At 41.2% G+C, this 18,602-nt stretch overlaps 1 long non-coding RNA gene across 1 annotated transcript in view; it reads right to left on the bottom strand.

Moving 5' to 3' along the window:
• The window catches only part of LOC147999663 (uncharacterized), a 31,772-nt gene extending 14,694 nt beyond the window's left edge, over positions 1 to 17,078 (bottom strand). Inside the window, exon 1 of the long non-coding RNA XR_015642477.1 lies at positions 16,923 to 17,078. This is a non-coding gene — a long non-coding RNA (uncharacterized LOC147999663). The remainder of the gene's footprint in view (positions 1 to 16,922) is intronic.
• Positions 17,079 to 18,602: the final 1,524 nt, after the last annotated feature.

Here is an 18,602-nt window from a genome sequence, read left to right as displayed (position 1 = left end):
TTTCCTGCAGTATCTTTCCCAACTGCCAAGTTCAGCAGACAAAGCTACTGAGGGATAATTTGGTAAATGTATAATTTGCGACAGTATGGTTATACTTGGAAGACATTATGCTAAGTGAAATAAGCCAGTCATGGAATGGCACTCGCCATTGGTTGTGTCCAGTGTCCAAGCCATTGAATGCTATATTCAGGGACAGGTGGAGTGGAATGAAAGGCTCAGAGCTCGTATGCAAGGTGAGTAGTGCTGGAGATGCAGTGTGGTGACTGAATGCCAAGCGTGAAATCCGCTTAAAGGGAACTAAGAAGGGTTCTTCTACATGTGGGAAAGAGAGGGGCAACTGTGTGAATTGTTGGATATATTGATTAACAAAATTGTAGTAAGATTATTTTATAAGTTTTACAATGCCAAAGCACTAATCACACACCTTTATTGTTACCAGTTTAATTTGCCAATGATGTCATTAAACAGCCAAGAAACAAACAAAAACCAGAAGGACCATGTCATGTACTTTGTGCTTCACTGATTCTTAGGTCTGACAAAACCCTATGAAATCCCTTCAAGTTTTTCTGTGACTTTGATTAAAACATACAGCAATATGAATAAATATAAATAAAATATGATGGTTTAACAATTAGCGTTTGTTGTCTCTCATACATGTGTAGCATTTGGTCATGACCAATTATTAATATCTGTAGGTAACTCTGTGAATAAACTTCTAGGTCATGTGGATATATAGTAGGTGCTGCTAAATAAATTATCATCCAAAGAATAGATGGCATTGAGCACAGCTATGACCGTTGCCGGTCAAGAAGCACTAGGTCTATAAAGGTATTGCCAACAGTCTCAACCATCTCCAGTGTCACTCAACATCAGGAGGTTTACTCACAGGGATTCTGGAGGTTTGTAAGTGATGTGCAGAAGCAAGATGGTGGAGTTGGAGGTTTGCAGTCTCCACAATAAATCATTCAGCAAATCTGACCAACATAGGCTGGTGAATTCTGACCAAACGAACTCTCCTTTTCCCAGTGTCTCTAGGCCTATACTTATCAGCTATTTGTTCTGAATTATTTAGAAACTGTCTCAACATCCATCTCCCATGTTGACAGAGATATATCCATAAAGAGTTATTATATAAGCAGTATTATTATTGTAATTATTGTTATCATTAGCTGCTTCATTTCTTAGCATTTTCCTTGTGGTTCATTGAGGGTCTTCTGAGGGCTATTAAAGAGCTTGAAAGAATAAGAATCGTACTAGTAGATATTTATTTCCATTGTATTATTTACAAGTCTATCCTAGGGAATCCTGCTAACTCCCAGTTGTCAAATCCACAAAAATCTTAGATTCTCACCCCACTCATCTGTAAGCTTTACCAGCAGCAAGATGGAGTGAAGGCTAGTATTACTCAAACTTCATTACTCATACAAAATATTCGTGAGCGCTCTCGGGCTGTGGGGTATGTACATAAATAATTAAAGCAGAGCTGTGCTCATCAGAAGAACAGAGGCAAATACATCCTCTTCTGTTTGCAGGCACTGTATCTGCAATGACTTCCTCATTAATGCAGCAATTCACTAAGGGCTGCCGTAGTTAATGGGAATTAGCAAAATGCTAGTGTGCCCTTACTCATCTGTGGAGAGGCTGTGCGATATTCGAAGTGAGAGGCCTGTTGAATGTCATTTACTGGAAGTGCCCTCTTCTTATGGTCCCTTTCGAGCAGCACCCTGGGACTCATGGTTTCACAAGTGTCATTGTAAGACTTTCTGGAGGGGCTGCACAGTTGCGGAGATCGTTAGAGTTTGAGTCCAGTTTTCCATGGATTCTCTCCTTTCTTTTCATCGAGAGAGAAGAGCTTTGGAAAATGACTTCAAGTTTGTGCACTATAGAAGAAGACCTGTGTATCTCTTTGTGTAAAACTGTTGTCTGAAAAAAAAAGCGAACTATAGCAAGTCAGCACTTAATCACACTAGGTAGATTAGGCAAGCACTTTTATAACACAAGAAAATAGATCAATGTTTATGAAAATGTTATATTTAAATTAGGCTAATTGAAATAATCTGTTGTAAGAAAATAAAGTTGCAGGCTTATTCGTCAGTAAATGTTAATTAAGTATTTACTGTGTGCCAGGAATTGTGTGACTTAGTGTAAAAGATAGCCCAAGGTTCCTTTCATGAGGAATGTTTGTGTCTAAAAGACCAAACATTGGCTTGACCAGTATGAATTTTCTTTTATTTGACTTAACTCCTTATAACAAGTTAATTTCATGTGCTTAAACTTAATACAAAGAAAGTGTTTATAGGGGCAAATAGTTGTGGAAGGAATGGCATGTTACCCAATAGGAGGAGGAGGGGAAAGCAGGAAATAGGCATCAGTCACAGCATGTGGTCCTGCTCAGAGGCCAGTAAGAGCTAATCACACCGGAAGTCTTCCAGAGCAGGTGCTATACTTGTTACTTTTCTCATCGCTAGGACAAAATGCCTGATGAGGGCAACTTAAAGATGGAGAGTTTATCTGGGCTCACAATTTGAGAGTGTAGTTCATCATGGCAGGCAGGAATGGGGACAAGAATATGGAGTGGTTAGTCACATTGCAGCCATGATCAAGAAGGGAGAAAGATGTATGATTGCTGTCCAACTCTCTTTCTCATTATGTAGTCCTGGACCCCAGATTATGGGATGACACCACCCACATTCAGGGTGGGTTTTTCTCCTCTGTTAACCCATTCTGGAAACTCCCTCATAGACATACCCAGGGGGCTGTTTCCATGCTGGTTCTAAAGTCTGTCAAACTGATGGTCAAGATTACCCATCAAAAGTACAAGAGGAGGAGGCCACACCTGGAAAGGGCCTTCAGAGGAAGGCAGAGTCAGATGGAGGAGGAACTATATCTAAACAACAGGGAACCACTTTAAGTAGAAAACCAAACCACTATAGCTTTCTTGGTAGAAAAATCACTTGGCTACAAAATCAGAGCGATGAAAGAGCAGCAGCATGTCCGACGGTGGCGTGGTTAGTTGTTGAGAAGCATTGGAGGTGGCATCAGACTTGCCAGTTGTGCGACGGTGGAGATGGAGAGAAAAGGGTGTCTGCAAGATAGAGTTGGCAGAGCACGGTGACCCAGTATTTGTGAGGAGTAGAAGGATTCCAGAGTCAGGGAAAGTGGTAGCTTCGATTTCATGGTGGTGTCTCTTGTTTTGATAGAAAACCCTGAGGGAGACTACATTGGACCAATATTGAGGGTGACTATAGATTTGAACATATTGATCATATTGGTGTTTAGTGTTTTCCATATTTCAGAGGGAAATTCCAATGGCCGTCAAGTAAACCACTTGGGAAAGAAGAGGCGCTGATAGGGAAGAAAGGATAAGAATCAACTGTAGGTAGATAGCAGTGCAGCTGGATAACCAGCTGTAGGTGCATAGCAGTGCAGCTGGATAACCAGCTGTAGGTAGATAGCAGTGCAGCTGGATAACCAGCTGTAGGTGGATAGCAGCGCAGCTGCAGAGCCAGCTGTAGGTAGATAGCAGTGCAGCTGGATAACCAGCTGTAGGTAGATAGCAGTGCAGCTGCAGAGCCAGCTGTAGGTAGATAGCAGTGCAGCTGCAGAGCCAGCTGTAGGTAGATAGCAGTGCAGCTGCAGAGCCAGCTGTAGGCAGATAGCAGTGTAGCTGCAGAGCCAGCTGTAGGCAGATAGCAGTGCAGCTGCAGAGCCAGCTGTAGGAAGATAGCAGTACAGCTGCAGAGTCAGCTGTAGGAAGATAGCAGTGCAGCTGCAGAGCCAGCTGTAGGTAGATAGCAGTGCAGCTGCAGAGCCATGAGGGCTTCCCAGGGTGCAAAGTATGAGAAGTGAAGAAACAGATGGAGAAAAAAAGATGAGAAACTGGGATAGGCAGGGACAGGAATTTGATACCGAAATCCAGTAGAGATGCTGTGATTTGAAAGGTATGAATTTTTATTATTTTATAATGTTGGGGAGGCCAGGAAAAGAAAGATGAATGAGTAATTGTAAAATTTCAGCAAGTATCTCTGGTAACAAAGTGGGCGATTGGCTTAGAGAAGAAATTGGTGAGAACTTTTCTGGTTAAATCTTAATGACTGTGGTGACTTCGGACATTTTTTCAAATTAAAAACTTTATTTCCCAATTGATGTTGATTGACCAATCATTGATTAACTTCTGCATTTATCATTGGTTAGGTGACAGTGAGACATAGGACCAGGTTTAAACCAATCCCTCTGTCTTCAATTGCACAGTTCATTAATGGATGACCACACTATGCCTATTTTCGCCAGGATCATCACACTATATTTATCATCACTAGATTGTTTTACTCTCAGATGTGTTTCTTTTAGACAGAAAAATAGAGTAGTTTTCCACGTCGTGGATGCACGGCCTCTACTTTCTTCCAAAATTCATCTCTTGCTGCTCAGGTGGGAACATGAGCCATTCACAGACCCTGATTTTGCTCTGTGCTTCAGGCCTAATTATAAGAAAATCATGGGAGACATATTTATGGATTTTTTAAAAAATGAAAACACAGTGAGAGGCAGAGTATGAAGGCAAAGATTATTTTCCAGCTTTGAATGAATAATGTTCAATCATAAATAATCAATCTTATTGACCACCTATTATGGTAAGGGACCGTGTTCAGAGTCTCATGTTCTGCTTGTGCCAGCATTTAACTGTTTTGCTTTGATCCAGTTAGCAATACTTGGTGCTGGCTCTTAGCGGCCATTACATCCTTTAGGTTTTCTACCCATTCTCTTCTTTCAAGTATTGCATATGGAATATGTCTGTAAATATAGTGAATGGGATATTACAGAGGTATGGGAGTGACTCCTATTCTCTTTGTGCTACCTTGGAAATGAGATGTTTGTAACTGACCTACAACGCCTTTCAGCAAAACTGCATCAACACAGAGAATCTGGAAAGGAGAGATCTTCTAGAAAATACAGAGCATTTCCCAGAGGAAATAGCTATAGGATTTTTCCTTCCAGCAGTTTTGGAACTAATAAAGGAAGAGAAAGAGAGAGAGCTTTAGAGGCACAAGAAAATTATGGAGGACACTCCCCCTCCCTTGTTCTGTATTTCCCTACCAACCCAGCCATAGATTGGAGGCCAAGCTCCCCAAAAAGGAAGGACAACTGCATGTAGTCTCAGTAGGAATATCGAGAACCAAAAGACTTTCAGTCAGAATAAGAAACTGGGGCTTTAGTCACAGAGGTTCATGATAATGCATCAGGAACACTGTGCTGGTTAGTTTTGTCAACTTGACACAGAGTCACCTGGGAAGACAGAGCCTTAGCTGAGGAATTTTCTCCATCAAATTGGCCAGTGGAGGTGTTATTTCTGGTCTATTTCCAGTTATTTCTATGTCTATTTTTCCTGGGATGATCACACCATATTTGTTACCCCATTGTATTTATCAATTCTAGATGGTTTGACTCTCAGATGTGTTTCTATTAGACAGAAAAATAAAATAGTTTTCCACGTCATGAATGTACTGCCTCTACTTTCTTTCAAACTTCATCTCATGTTCACGTGGGAACATGATCCATTCACAGACCCTGTTTTTGCTCTGCCCTTAAACTGGTCAGTAGGAGATATTTCCTACCTGCTGATTGATGCAGGAAGGCCCAGCCCACTGTGGGCGGTGCCATTCCTAGGCAGGTGGGCCTGGGATGTAGAAGAAAAGTCAATGAGCAAACCTAACAAACAGGCCAGTGAGCAGCCTATCTCCACAGATTCTGCCTTAGCTCCTGCCTCAGCCTCCTGCTTTCAGGTTCCTGCCTTGACCATCCTTGAGCATGAACTACAGCATGTAAGAAGAAGTTAATGCTCTCCTCCCCAAGCTGATTTTGGCCAGTGTTCTATCACAGCATCAGAAAAGCAAGCTAGGGCACACCAGGGGGACTCTAAAGATACAGAATCAAGGCAAAGAGAAACAGTAAAAAGCTGTAGCAATGAAGGTGTCAGGAGCAGGCATCAGAAGGGCCTAGGGTACCTGCAATGGGGCATGGGGTGAAGCCCTGTCCAATCTTGGAAAGAACGAAGGCAGAACTTGCTTGAGCATGTTGTGCTTATATGCATCATTATATGTGTATTGTAAATATGTGCCAAAAAATTATACATCCTTAGCACAGTAACAGTGCATTATGTAAATATAAAACGTACACGAAGACTTTTCTCTTTTGTAAAGAGGCTCAAACTAAATGTAAAGGGGCTTTCTATCTCCCTCTAGACTGTCGGCCACCTAGGATACCTTTAACACAGAAGAGGCAAGTGAACAGATCAGAAGAGGAGCAGAGAAATGACTCAGGATCCCTTGAGAACTGTTAGGGAAATCACCTCAGAAGGTAGGGTAGGCAGTAATTTCTGTTTTCAATGCCTGCGGGTTTTGGATTCTAAGGCCTTTATTACACTAAGAAGATGATGTGAATATGTTCCATCCGGTTGCTATTCCTAGGATCCACTAAGGATCGATTACTTATTGAAGAGCTTTAACACTTGTCCTTGGTTGCCTGGAACGTTCACTCAGCATTGGTAGAACACCTTCCACATTCCAGCGAATGGTACCCCAATATCTAAAGGAGATGAGGAAAGCATCATGGAAAGTGTAGGCCTGTCCGAATAGAGATAATTTTTCCCCTGGAAACACTCTGTTCATTGGCTTGTTTCTCTACCTATTAGATTTATAATTTCTAACTTAGGGAAAAGCAAATTTTCCCCAACTTCAAATGCTTGTTCTCACTTGGTTCTCAGGTGTAAATGTTGAACTGGTTCGTGCAAGATATCTCTTGGTTTAATTATACTTTTATCTTTATTTCCTTCCTCTATTTCTACTACCTTTCACTCACTCCAATAACACACACACACACACATATGCATGCATACACACATATGTATATATGTACACACATATAAAATATGTGAATGTGTGACTATGGAGTATGTGCTATTAAATATGCTAAGTGGTTTGTGTTTTAGTTACTGAATGAGGTCATACTATAGGCCTTGATCTTAAACATATTTTCACTGATTTCTTTTTCCTATCTTTTTCTGCCTCTGTGCATATATACAGTTTGGGGCTTCTCAAGGCTTTATAGAATTCTGTAGTAGCAACTGCTTTCTTTCACCCACATGCTTCTCTAATGACATATACCTCTGTATTCCTTTGCCACAACCAAAGGTCTTGAAAACTCTTGTTCATGAGTCGGAAGCTCAGTAGAACTGTTGAGTTTTGTTTTACATTTTACTTAATTTTATTAATGTATTTCCAGATACCTTCTGGAACACCTTTACCTGTTTATGTGTTTTATCAATATTGCCTGGGAAAGCCTGATCGTCTACATCTGTGTAATATACGGCTGCAAGTGGCAGCCAATGGTTTAAACTTGCGTTTTTCTAACGGTCGCTAGGTCTGTATGCTTTTCCTACCTCACAGCAGATGCCACAGATCTTTCTTTAGGAATGAACTTGTTCTTCTGGGAGCTGTGGATACCTCTTGCTGGCCATTTTCTAAGAATCCCTGCTAAGAATAACAGGGGAAGGAACTCCTTTGCCTGGCTCACACATCTCTACAGATATCTCACCCACTCCAGCTATGTCAGCCTAACTCATGCCAAGTCAGGGCTCTCGGACCTGGAGTATTCTCTGTGTGGTCATTCAACACCGTGCTGAGTCTACATTACCTCTCATCTCCTCTGTCCAGTCTGGCTACATCCTTTCCTTACCCTCTGGCTATCTGGCTGGTAGAGACCTCACACCAGAGGTGAGGACAGCATAACTAGTGTCCACAGAAGGTATCGATGATGTTAGAAGTTCCATTAGTCCTGCACCGAAATGCTGAGTGTCAGAAGAATGCTAGGGACTGCCACACATCATTGTTTAAGAAACACTAGAAAACAGTAAACTTACAGACAATGAAATTAGATGGTTGTTTCTAAGTGTGCTATAGGAAAAGACAGAGAATAGTGGCAAGGGGTTGATCAACAGCTATAGCTAAATTGGAAATCAAGAAAACTCATTTGGTTACCCAAGAGTAAAAAGAGACTAAATCCTAAGATTGTGACTCAAATATAAGAGCAGGAAAAACACCTAAGGAGAATTTTCATTCTCAACCTAAGTAGGTCTCCCACTTCCAGACCAGGCACACAACTTGGGAAAGAGTGGGACCTTGAACTGCCCAAGTAGATGCATTTGAAGATCTTGACGTGACTACTCCATCATGCTAGATGCTGGAATTCCCTGTTTCTGGAGATTGCTCAAAGCCCACAACTAAAACCTCCTCTCAGGACTTCCTCTACCCCTTTCTGCCTATAAGCAGTAGCCTAGCCAGAGAAATACTGGAATAAAGAAGAGGTGGCTTGGGTCTGCACATGTAAGTAGGACATGGGAAAGGTCGTGCAGGATTGTTCATGCACACAGACTGGACGAGGAAGATCCACCAGCATGGAGAGGTCTCTTGAGGAGTGAAGGAACTGTAATACTTGCCTAGGAATGGGAGATGGCTCTAATGCAGAAGTAGTGCTTCTCAGGACCATGGTCCAGAGTACACAGGGTTTAAACATTGGAATTATTGTGGTGATTAAAAGAAGACGTAAAAATCAGTAGGGGGTACATAGACTCTGACATATTTGACGAACCTATAGGCCCAGAGGATACTCCATCTAACAACAAGCAAGGAACGTGCTTTTTAGAGTAATGCTAGGATTTTGGAGAAATTTAATAGTGGTTTCAAGAAGCTTAAGGGACTTTGAGATTTTATGCTATTTATCAGCTAACAAGTTAGCTACCACAGTGTCATGGACTCTGCAGAAGATACGTGATGCCTAGGTCAGAGAGGGAGGATTTCATCGTTCATGGCAACAGCAGTGGCGAGCGTATTAACGTTCATTCCTATTGGCCCCTCTAGCTTCAACTGTGTCAGAGCAAAGAGGTGCAGGTGATACTTGTTTGTATAGTGAGCTGCTTTGCAGGAGACGAAGTTTTCCCTAAAGCTCTACTTTCTCATGTGCAGTAAACTTGTCTGACTTTTGCTTTAGGGAAAGAGGTACTACATTTAGCAAGGCTGTTGGTACACACATAACCTGTACCTCCCCCCGCTCCCAACTCCCATAAAGAGTCAGTCGCTCAGGACTTCAGAAATTTGAGAGACCAATAGATAATGTAACACTCTCAAAAGGTGTTCTTAGGTAATCAAGGACTGACAGTGAGATTCCATTTGTGATAGTTTAAGGTTGGGCTCAAGCGCTCTATCTGCTGTCTATGAGATGGTGTTTGAATTTCCTTTTGCATTCGGACAGGACTTGGCAAGCTTCCTGACATTTCATACACAGGGCAAAGGAAGTTCTGAGGTGTCAAAAGTCTAGAGCATAAGAAACCTTGCACAGTTGTTTTGGGCCCAGTAGAACCTTGAGCAGTCATGCAAGAAGTTCAACACACTAAAGCAAGAGAGGGAAGGAGGGAGAAAGGGAGGGAGGGAGAGAGGGAGGGAAAAGGAGAGGAGAGAAGAGAGGACAGAGAGGGAGAGAGGGAGAGAGGGAGAAAGAGGAGAATCATTTAAATAATACAGCCCTGTACTCCGATGTACTCAGCAATCAGCTCGATGGCTCTAAGTGACCCCAGTTGATACCACTTAGAATAGCCCAGTCGAACCCTGCCTGAGTTGCTAACTACAGTATCTTTAGACAGAATGAGTATTGATTTATGCCAATATGAACAAACAGATAATGCAACACATTATGGAACTAGGCTCAAGGTGCCGAGACTGGACACTGAGATGTCTGCCTTGAACAATCAGAAGCAAGTCAGGCATGATCTGGGTGGCAGCCATAGTAACCTCACTGAATTCAAATTACCTCCCAAGGTACCACATTAAATACTATAAAAATATGAATTTGGGGGTTAGATTTCTGACACATGAACTTTTGGGAAGATGTCAACCCTTATAGTTACATTGATCAGAAGAGGTCCTGTGGGTGATAGGGATCTAGAAAGGGTGGCAGGGGACAGAGCTGGCATAGTCCTGCCTGCCTGGAGTGCCTGAAGACCCCCACAGTAAGGACTGGACCCAAGTGCTGCAGGAAGAAACTGAAGGATGCTATGCTCTGCCTAAAGGTCCTGCAAGGCTGGGGTGGGGGTGGTTGTTTACCTCTTGAATTTCTGTAAGTCCTGCCAGCCTTTAGCCGACAATCTCTTTGGGAAATTGTCCTTCAGTGAAGATATCCATTTTGCTTAAAGTAACTCTTGCCATTGGGTCAGCTGTTATCCAATGATTGGTAGCATCTAAACTTTAGTTTGGGCCCTAGTTCAGGATGATTCTGAAAGGCCATCTGTTCTAGTTATCCATCCCAATTTATCAAGTCACTCCAAAATCCAGTTATTTAAAGAATGACTTGACTGTTTTGCAATGCTTATGTGGGCCAGGAATTTGGGGAGGGGGATTAGGAAGAAAGTTGGAACTTGGGGACTTCTGCATTGTTTCCATCATCATAAGCTAAATCTAAAACAACAGAAAATCAAGCTGACTACCTCTCCCCATTCCATGTAACGTCAGGGCCTCTGTGTCAGCCATCATCTTCCTGCAGGCTCTGTCTACGGTATCCCACATTTTATAGAGATCTAGAAATTGTGTGCTTTGAGCATGTATTTTAGAAAGTGTCTTCCCCAAAAGTCTTAAGCAAGCTTTGAAAACTTTCTTTTAATAATAGCTTTATAATTTTATCTTGTTTATATGTTCATTTCATTTTTTATTTACTTTTTATTTTATTTATTTATTTATTTTTAGTGATTTAAGAGAAAGTCTTGCTATGTATCTCAGGATAACATGGAACTTACTATGTAGTCCAGGGTGGTCTCAAATGTATGATCCTCCTGTCTCCACCTGTGCTGGGAGCGTTGGCGTTCATGACATGCACCACCATATCTAACTCTGGCATCTGCTTTTAATATTATAATTTAATGTTCAAGGTTATTTTTGTCTACAGAGTGAAACAGTTTTCCCTCTATTTTTATATCTTTTATGTTTTTTAATCAAATTTCTCTTATTGTCATGTTTTTAATTACTAAAATCTCAGATATATTATTTCCCCCTTATCTTTGTTCTTTTTAAAAATCAGTTTGGTACTTTGTAATATTTATCCTTCTTTAACCATTACACAATACATTTGCACAGTTCTTGGAAAAAAAAACCCTCCTAATCCTGCTGGGGATTTTTATTGGAATTGCTGGACACATGGAGATTGGGTGGAGAAGATGTGGTCTCCATAGTGGAAACACGTAAACTGTTTACCTAGAGATGCAGCCACTATGCCCCATTTGCCTTTCAAGACCCAGACTGAGGAATCTATATTGTTCATTTGATACTAGTTTGAGAATGAAAAAACGGACCAACTAAGTAAATATAGAAATACTCCCCTAGAATTATTTAAAACTTACTTTATAACTAAAAAACTAAAACAATATATGGAAAAAGACTATGAGCACAGAAGTTTTCAAATGAGAAAAAAATGTTTTGAAGTGTAGGAAAAGATGCTCAATTTCTCCTCAAAACAGAAAAAAAAAAATCTGAGTTTTAAAAACAACCATAGAGTATAGTTTGACCGTGGCGGTTTGCAAAGATTCACGATACCATCAAGATGAGGGAAAGCTGCTACTGCTTCCACCCCTAGTGCGTTGTGAACATTTCTCCAAGTTGCAAATGTGAGGAGCCTTCCAACTCGCCACCTCTCCAATAAAACTTAATCCTTAGGAATACTTCGTGTCTCTGCAAAGTCGTGTGGTGAGGGCTTCCATTATATCATTACGGGGCTAGAGGAACATGAGAGCCCACTGATCAGAGTCTGTAACTGGGGCACTGTTTACGTGTCCGTACAACAGAATACCTGGCAGTCTTTGAAAATAATTAGATGCTCTTTCCATGATATAGAGTAATCTCAAAGACTTTTAAGTGGAAAAGACACAATACAAAGTATGTGGAAAGTGAAGCCCAGCTTAATAAAGAAAAGAAAGAAAGATAAGATGCATTAATATACATGTTTGCATTCCCATAGAATATCTCTGGAGTGATAATTAAGAATCAGATAATAGTGGTTGCCTCTGGGAAGGACAGCTGGGGACTGAGCACTGAGGTAGGAGACGTTCTTTATACTCCTGTCCCTTTGAACTCTTTGATTAATTTTTAACAATATGTATGTATTATTTTTAAAAATAAATTAAAAACTGTTTTAAAATCGTTTCCTCCTTCCACTTAAGTTGTAAAGTGTCACGTATTCAGAAGTTTTTTTTTTTTTCTGTGTTTTGATTTGACCTAGAGGTGTATCCAGTCACTTCCTTGTGTGTTCTTGTGTTCCTTTCTGCACACTCAAAGGAATCACTAAAAGAAGTACTTTCTACTAAAAGTCAAAGAAAAAAATGTCATGGTTTAAAGTCCATGACAAGGTAAGTCCTTCTACTTAAAATGAAATGAAAATTACAATGTGTCATTGTCTTTGAACAATGTTGAAATGAAATCTGAAGAATTCTTTTAGTTTTCAGGACTTACGATCAAACCCACGGTCTTTGCTTTGTGAGGCAAGCTTTCTACCCCTCCATTCGAGCTCAGATTCTATCTGCAGACATCTTCGTCTTTGTGTGTGTAAGCTCACTGCTACCCGTCACCTATCCCCTGTGTTGAAATACCAACCCCTCAAACCCTACACAGTAAGTAAACTGGGAAATAAAGTCCTTGAAGAGGACATTAAGTCAAAATAAGATCAGAAGAGTGGGTCCTAAGTCAACATGACCGATCCCTGTGTAAAAAGAGACTTGGGCAGAGATGTACCCAGGAAGGAAGCTTTTGTGAAGGCACAAGAACGTAGACATAGATAAGCCATGGAAGAAGGAAACCAGCCTGGCACAAGTAGGTTTCAAACCTATACCTGCCATAGGCACACAGCCATGCATGCTTGTGTGTGTGCATGTGTTCGTGTGCATGTGCGTGTGTGTGTGTGTGTGTGTGTGTGTGTGTGTGCGTGCGTGTGTGTGTGTGTGCGTGTGTGTGTGTGTGTGTGTGTAATATATGCACTTGTTGCATACACCACCTGGTTTGTTTCCTTCACCCTTTTAAATGATTACACAAAGTAATCTCATGCAGTAAACAAAAAGCAGACATTTAAGAGATGAGTTTTGCTAGGGTTGGGCAATTGCAGGTAGAACAGCCTTTGCAGTTTTTGTGGTGCTTTCTGGAGGCAGACAGAGTCATGTCTACTAGTTAACACGCTGGCCTCTGTTGAGAGGACAACACAGAGAGATGGGTGTTTTTAATAGGCGGGTGGGTCGGTGGGATATTTTAAACATGGGTGTGACTTCAAAGTCCGAGTGTGCTGGAAAAGGGGAGAATTTCTGTAATCTCAGGAATGAGGTTTTAAGACGGATCGTAAGAAACTAGTGACTAGGTAGACTACTGAGCACAGGCGGAAATCTGTTTCGTAAATTATTACAGAAAGTATATTTAAAAATGAGAATAGGATACTCATACTCCTTGCTGAAAGTGAGGACGGCCGTTCTAGAAGAACAAAGGCAATGTGGGGCTTTCACTGCCAAGACAGACTGGATGGCTCTGCTGTCAGATTGCAGTTGAGGTGGCTGGCCAAAGGCTCCTTTGTGCAAAGGCCATTCCATCAGGAAACATCCCAACCCGGGACACCTGCTCAATAGCTGCTCAGACTGAGTGCCACAGGCAATCCTACTGTGAAACTCCAACTCACATGCAGCAGAGCCTCATGCATGACTGGACTCATGCCGCCCATGTTCTTCCTCAAGTTCATTGCTTCTCTGCATCACAGTCTTTTTCTAACACTGAGAGAACCTTATGGGTCCCTTAGGATAAACACCACCAAAAGTGTAGACCCCATCTGTGTACTCCAGGGTGACACTCAATTCTACCTTAATGATGTCCTGTCTCAATCTGGGAAGCACACAGTATGCTTCTCAGAGGCAATCAGGTTGTCTCCAAACACTCCCTGACATTAGCTCTGTTCACTTCCCTATGCCACATCCTCATCTCTGGTTTCTAAGAACTCCCTTCAGATAAACTACTTGCAATCCTTCTGCAGGCTCTGTTTTGAGGGAGACTGAACTATGATGATTTATGACAGACATTATCCCATATCTCAATATGGTCAATGAGATAGAGTTAGATGATAGATGATAGATGATAGATAGATAGATAGATAGATAGATAGATAGAGATATAGGTAGATAGATAGATAGATAGATAGATAGATAGATAGATAGGTAGATAGATGATAGATAGGTAGATAGATGATAGATAGGTAGATAGATAGAGATAGATAGGTATAGGATAGATAGATGATAGATAAATATAGATATAGGATAGATAGATGGTAGATACATAGATAGATATAGATAGATATAGGATAGATGATAGATAGATAGATAGAGAGAGATATAGGTAGATAGATAGATAGATGATAGATAGATAGATAGATAGATAGAGATATAGGTAGATAGATAGATAGATAGATAGATAGATAGATAGATAGATGATAGATAGGTAGATAGATGATAGATAGGTAGATAGATGATAGATAGATAGATAGATAGAGATAGATAGGTATAGGATAGATAGATAGATAGATAGATAGATAGATAGATAGATAGATAGATAGAGATAGATAGGTATAGGATAGATAGATGATAGATAAATATAGATATAGGATAGATAGATGGTAGATATGTAGATAGATATAGATAGATATAGGATAGATGATAGATAGATAGATGATAGATAGATAGATAGATAGATAGATAGATAGATAGATAGATAGATAGATCTCACTGACTGACACGGGTAGAAACATTTGATGCACCATAAATGAAAAATAATAGAAACAAAAATAATAATTTAAAGAATATTATAGGAAAGGTTTTATGTTGCTTTTTTTTTTTTTTTTTTTTTAGACATAACATTCCAACAGGACAAGTGGCAAGAGGCTCAGGAGAACATCTTTTATAACTTTCTAGAAATGAAAAACATCATTGCTGGAATTTAAACCCATTCATGAAATGTGTTGAGTAGTATCCTGGCTATAGCTGATGAACAACAGGCCATCAGACATAAGTGAGGGATTATTCCGAGGAAGGACACGGGATCTCACCTGTCATTGCATAGAACTGACAGGGGACAGCACTGGGAGAGTGGCGGGCGGTCAGTCCGCACAGACAGAACTTATTCTAACCATTTCAAGAAGTGATGAAAGTTTCAAATCAAGTTTGCTGAGAGCCGCGCAGAATGCAGAATAAGGAGCAAAACCTACTCATTGATGAGCATGTATTTTAGGGACAGGGTTGAACAGCCTGGCTTGACTACGGCATTAGTCACGTTCGTGTGGGTAGGTGGTTTTCAAAGATTTTGCTTTGATTCTTGACAAAAGCTGACAGTAGAAACAGAGGTAACCTGAAATGAATGTTGAAGTAATGAGGGGGTAAACAGAGGCTTTCAGGGAAGTCTTATTAATTTGGGTTAGGAAAAGTCCTACTTTTTTTCTACAAAAGGATTGGGTGGTTAAGAAAAGGTTGTGTAGACTATGGGATCTGATCCTCTGTCTGTGGAAAACCAGCTTTTAAAAGAAACAGCGCCATTCTTTCTGGTTAATTGGACCGGGTCAAGATTAAGGAAGCCAGCTCAGGGGAGCAAATGGGCTATTGCAGTCCACACTACTGGCTTTAGTCTCTCCTTCCCACACCAGCCACACTCCCCTCCTTTGTCTCTGTAATGGAGAACAGAGGTCTAAACCAAGAGCATTGAAGGTTTCCCTTCAGATGACTGATTTGGCCTAATGGCAGTGCCCACATGATACCCTAAACAATTATTCACCCTAGTCACAGAGAGAAAGCAAACACAGGGGCTGGGTTACACATACAAACCATTTGTTTCTGTTGAAGTTTCCCCCTTCCATTGGTGGATTCGACAGTGTGCAGACAAAGGCTGTGCTTGCACTGGGCCTGCCTTTCCGCCTGCCCTCCTCTCACACTCAGGCTCTATTGGTTCTGACCCAGTGGTGGCGGCACCTCTTTCTCATAACTTCGTGCTGGAGGTGGATACATTCACATACTGCCCGTGGTCTAGACTTCCTTTGCCACATTAAGCAGATCCTGCCCGGGACCTGGAAGAGCACTAGATAGCTGAGCCATGAGAAGTAATGCACACGTCCCACCATGTCTTAAGAGGAGCTGCAGTTTGTCGGTGATGTTTGATGGCTTTCTTCTTCTCCGCACAACCATCTCTGGGGTGCACTACCGTCTCTCAACATGTCCCTATTAAGTACACTTCTTGCTCCTAGCTGCCTAGGCGCAGCTAACCAAGTGGTGGTAGAGATGCGGAGAGGCGACCTTAAATCATCCTCATTTTCCCAAGTTCCTCTGCAGTTCTGGGATGGAACATATGGTAATGTTATGTCTATTTGAAAAAGCCTCTGCATCATATGTTTGCACAACTGCTCACTATCCCAAGACAAAAATTCTTTTCCTGTTATTGCCCATTTGCTGACTAAAGAAATTATCCTCTTTATGTATTCTGGTACTTTACCTTGATATCTTACATTTAATTATGTAGCCCCTCAGTCCATAATCTACATCTTTATCAACTCAGGCCATTTTGTTTCTGTGACTCAAAATCTTAATGGTATGTTAGGAGATAAAAGAGATGCACTTTTTAAAAAAATTCCTCTAGTCTTTCAACAATTTTTTTTATAAATCATAGAAACATAAAAACTGAGTCAATAGGGAAAGATTAATAAATTCGTAGGTGTTCCTTATCTATTCCCTAATTATGGTATTCTAATAACAACAATAAGACACCTTAAAAATTTATACCAAACGCTCACACTTCTATGTCACACATTGTTTAAGTTCTACTTACCCCACAGAGGTTGTCACCGCCAAGACTGCAGGGCTCAAGGAGGTCACCATTTGACCCATGCTAGTTCTGAACTCTATGGAGAAGCAAGTTCCTGAGGACGCCAGTTTTTAAACAGTGAATTTCATCTAGGGGAGTAACGGGGAGGCTCCCCATTCGTCTAAGTTTCAGAACCTAATACTGGAGGCCTGTTACGGGTTTTTCACCATAAGATGTGCAACCTGACGCCTTCATGTAATATAGATCCCGTCAACCATGGTAGCATCTGTGGATGGACAGTCTTTGCTTTGCCCCTGTGTTGTGCTATTTGCCCATTACCCATGTCACCCCTGAGTGAACGGTTCTAACCTGTGTGTTTTTTTCTTCTTATGATATAAACCTGAGTCTGCTATACTAATGGAACTAAATGTCAACTCTAGCTTAGGATTTTCATGAGAGCCCATCAGGAGTAGAAGGTTGTGGCAAAGGATCATTTAAATATTTTAAGGTTGAAATTCTACAATTATGTGGCCTCTCAGCACTCTGTGGATGTTTTGCTGAGGTCTCACATCAATTTGTATTTGAAAGGTGGAGGTTAAGCTGCTCGACCTGCAACTTCTTGGAGAAGTTTTAGTACATTAGCTAATGCAGTGCAAAAACCTAATCAGAATCGGGCATCTCGTTCTGCATATCAACGAAAGCTATCGAATTTGTGGCTTTTGCTAGCTTTGCAGAAAGGGACTTTTAAAAATACCCCTCTTGATAGTGTAAAACTAGCAAAAGCCACAAATGGAGTGGGTTTTCGCCTCATGGAAAGCCTTTCGCATCCTGGAGCTCCAAGCCAGCCTCTGCACTACTTTGCGGTTTACAACTCCAATCTTCGAAGCTCCTGAGCTCTTGTTGAAGCTGAACAAGTTCCACACAGACCACCAGAGTGGTCTATGGGATACTGCCCATCGCGTCAGTGGCTAATGCTTCTCCATCTGCTTCCAGATTCATAGCAGTAGGGCCAAAGAGTCCTACTCGGGAAAGCAATCTGATGACCCCAGGTGAGTCAGTGGTGGGAATGCCAGGCACTGGCATGTCTAAAAATGGATGTGGGGCGGGATGAAATGGAGCGGTCCAGCTGAGAGAAGTGAGAGAGCTTCAAGAGGTCATGAGCGACATTTGGGAATATTTCAGTATTTCGAGCATCAAGTTATTCTTGTGAACAAATCTGCATGAAATATACGATAGGGGACAACTTGGCTTTGGGCTTGTCTATCATCTGATTGCTTGTCCCTCTACTTATCCACTTAAATACCAAGAAAATAAACAAAAGAACCCTAGATTACCCACATACTTATCTGAAGAGTAGGCCTAGAGATAGGAAAGAAAACTGCAGAACTTCTTTTTACGGCATGCCGTAAGAAGGCTCGGTTTAAACCTTAGATTATGACCTCTTTTTAAACTCTGTTTAAATTCTTTTTAAGTTCTGTTTAAACCTTAGGCCAGTTGGTTCGATTGCTACGTCACCATTAGAGCTTGGTAACTCTCGCCTTGATGTTGCTGGCGATGACAGTTTTAATATTCACTGAGAAAACTTGTATGGTGAATTGGAAGGGGACAGGTGAGTCCATTGGGTCCCTTTTAGAACTGCACACTGTAGGAGAACATGAGGAAAGATGAAGCTTGGTGAAGAGGTGTACTTTAAACTGACTATGG

This window comes from Rattus norvegicus, chromosome 18 (assembly GCF_021556685.1).
Source record: "Rattus norvegicus strain SHRSP/BbbUtx chromosome 18, alternate assembly SHRSP_T2T, whole genome shotgun sequence".
Taxonomy (NCBI): Eukaryota; Metazoa; Chordata; class Mammalia; order Rodentia; family Muridae; genus Rattus; species Rattus norvegicus.
This window is presented reverse-complemented; position numbering and strand designations above follow the sequence as displayed.